Source organism: Sinocyclocheilus anshuiensis, unplaced genomic scaffold, assembly GCF_001515605.1.
Source record: "Sinocyclocheilus anshuiensis isolate Anshui unplaced genomic scaffold, SAMN03320099.WGS_v1.1 scaffold73, whole genome shotgun sequence".
Taxonomy (NCBI): Eukaryota; Metazoa; Chordata; class Actinopteri; order Cypriniformes; family Cyprinidae; genus Sinocyclocheilus; species Sinocyclocheilus anshuiensis.
Window position 1 is genome coordinate 207166 of NW_015536460.1, and position 3167 is coordinate 210332.

General features: G+C 39.1%; 1 long non-coding RNA gene across 1 annotated transcript in view; it reads left to right on the forward strand.

Annotated features, from left to right (window-relative positions):
• The first annotated feature begins 2868 nt into the window (after nucleotides 1-2868).
• LOC107688639 (uncharacterized) overlaps nucleotides 2869-3167 on the forward strand; it is a 1015-nt gene continuing 716 nt past the window's right edge. Inside the window, exon 1 of the long non-coding RNA XR_001634276.1 lies at nucleotides 2869-2904. This is a non-coding gene — a long non-coding RNA (uncharacterized LOC107688639). The remainder of the gene's footprint in view (nucleotides 2905-3167) is intronic.

The following is a 3167-nucleotide window of genomic DNA, read 5'->3' on the forward strand; positions in this document are numbered from 1 at the left end:
TTCCGAGCTTTATGAAAGATTATTTTACGGAAGGTTCGAATGGTGTGTGTATGTGTGTGAGGATTTGGAAGCAAGCAGAATACGGGTGTTTCTAAAGCAAACTCAGCGTAATCGCGCATCTGGTTAAAAACTAAGCTCAGAATCGATTCTGAAATTCTCAGAATCGATCCAGAATCGTTGGAGAGAGAATCGCAATGCATCGATGGATCGATTTTTTTGTCCCACCCCTAATAGCGATTGAGGTGTTTTGTTGTTGGATGTAATAATGAACATACCATTTGTCATTTACTCCCGACATCTGAGCCTCTGAAGACGCAGTGGATTACTTTTGTTTTTGAAGGGAATGCGCCTCCCGATTTACCTAAATGACAGCTTCACTTCACAAGTGAGTATAAGGGTGTTTTTATGAATCTTTGCAATCGCAATTCCTAATAACGTGCTAGTTAGCAAGTTTTGCGGCTAAAGTAAACAGTCTCTGAGCACGGCTGGTCACCCCACAAAAGAGAGGGGCGGGGTAAGCAGAGCTCATTAGCATTTAAAGCAACATGCAAAAAATGGGTTTATTTCTGCAGAGCTGATTTTGACAAGGTAAAAAGGGTGTTTTTTTACACTACCACTGAGAAATTTTAACCAAAGTATGTTACAGACTTTTCATTAAGACCCTAAAGAATCCTATCAACTTGTGGAAAATGGGCATCCGATGACCCCTTTAAGTCTTTCGAAGTGTTTCAAGGAGTTCACTGAAATCCTTCTTAAAGAGTTCTGACTGCTCTTTTCGAATGTCATTCTTCCCCACATGGATGATGATTCGATTAGCAGTCTTGTGCTTCATTAGAATGTTCCGAAGTTCCCTGTTCACATCAGAAATCACAACAGGTTTCTTGAGGAAAGCAGCCTGTAGTTGTAGTTCTGCTACTGATGTTTCTGATAATAGTCACCCAATATCAGAGACCTGGGCTCGGCTGTGCTCTGAGCTGAATGCCACTGTCTGCTCGACCTTGAGCACCTGTTAGTAGCAATGTTAACTGCTGGATGATATGATCCATGTTCAATCACATTTGGGGATTCCTCACCCACATTCATTAATGCTTGAAATCTGTTCTCAAGATGTATAGGGGGTGGTAGAATACCAGTGTTGTCATAGCCGTATCTGGGGTAGAGGATGCTATCGCAGCAATATGAGATACTCGTGACAATCTAAAGTCTCGAGCGCCTTTGGGTCTCGCTCCCTGTTTGTGACATTAATTAGTGTGTCGATCAGTTTTGGCTTGTTTCTCTACACTTGGTATTAACTGTTGAAATTCACTAGATTCATGGGACTCAACGGCTGTATGCTGAGGGGGTCTGTGAAGATGGTCTGTTGTGTGTTCCACCTGTTTTGGAAGTCCAGCAAGTAACTTTGTTTCAAGAACCACAATCCTTTGTAGACGTCTGTGGTAGTTCATGCAGCAAGTAGTTTCCACAAGAGGCATTTTCTTTCTCATCTGTTTGAATGTAGGCAGCTGTGTTTTCCCGTCTCCGGAATGTAAGCTGCTGGCAGTGGGAGGCAAAAAGTCTTCTTCATAGTATTATTCCAGTCCCAAAAAGTTTTTTGTTTCAGTGTTTGTGCCAAAAATTTGTTTGAGCACTGTGCTGATCTGCTGAAGTTAAAATCTTAGAAAAATCTGAGAAAAGTACATAAACAAGGAGCAAAGCGCAGAGCAGTAAGCAAGAGCATCCGAACAGTAGCAAAGCCGGAAACAAAGACAAGAAAGACTTACGCATAGGATACACCTGTGTATCCTCGCTCATAGCTCCTCTGGAAGCTTTCTCACCTCCTTGTGGTGCAATTAGAGAATTGAGATGTCCAATCGTTATGAATGTCATGTTCAAATGACATCATAACCATTACGGGGGAAAAAAACTAATTTTTCATACTGAAGGAAAATTGGGAAAAATCAGGGCCCAGACTCAGTCAATTTGTGAAAGTGTGAGTGAAACACGGACAAATGCGTTTCATTTATTCATTCGTTCATAACCACTCATACCCCACTTCACTGTTCACTGATTTTTTTTGTAATCAATATGCAAATAATATTTTTATTTTAAAATATGCACCCATTCAATTTTAGTTGTATTCCTATGTTGAAAACGCAAAACAGAAAAATGCTATTATCATCACAATAATTATGAATTACAGGAAACGCGTAAATGACAGCCCTACTTTCAATTAAAAACGGCGAAATTTGACAAAATAGTCTAATAGTTTGCATCACTGGATATTACAGTCGAGCTGACTATTGCTATAGTAACGAATGCAACTTTCATCACACAAGCTCTTATTTCAGTGTTGTTTACTTTCAGTTTTCATTCTTACATTCAACATTAACAGCAAGTTAAACGGGGTACATTTTCAACTGAGCTGTATAGCCTACATGCGGTGAAATTATTATTATTCTTCTATTTTAATTCTACTTTATCTATATTTATCTTCTTTTTTTATTTATTTTTATTTAAAAAAACAAAACAAATAAAAAACTAACACTAGCTTTCTATTTTTTCTATTCTATCTACTTGTTGTAAATGTAATGTAAATGTACATGCATTTTAAATGCTTATCTTGCCCTGTCCGTGCAATGAATTCACATTATTGAATGAGCAGGTTTTTTAGAACATTAATTCAGCTGCTCAGGTAATTTCAGTGGTAAGCTATGATACATATTCCTGTATTAAACTCCTTGTAACTCGCAAACTCTCCATGATAGCGCGCAAATATTTCTACCCGTTTTCGCTCATTGACAGCATCTGCTTTTCTGCAACAGACTGAAGCCTCCGCGTTAATTTAGCATGCCTTGCTTTCAGCTAATAAAAGAAAAACGCTGCAATTTTCTGGTGTTATTTTATGATTGTTGGGGCAGTCTCCATGTCTATCTTATACTTCTCAAAACACAGTCCGCTTCGGAGTGGTTTTAATCACTGCACAAAAAAATAAACATTTACGCAATCTTTATCCGATTCTGATTGGGTGGGCAAGACAGTCATTTGGGTGGGCTCAGCCCTGAGCTATACTAACCGCAAGCAGCACTAACTAGAACACAGGGGACAGCTAGCCTGAGATTTCGGTCTGATTCAAACCACAGGCATCATAAGACCCGCTTCAAGCTTCGTTTAATCCTTGGTCCGTTATT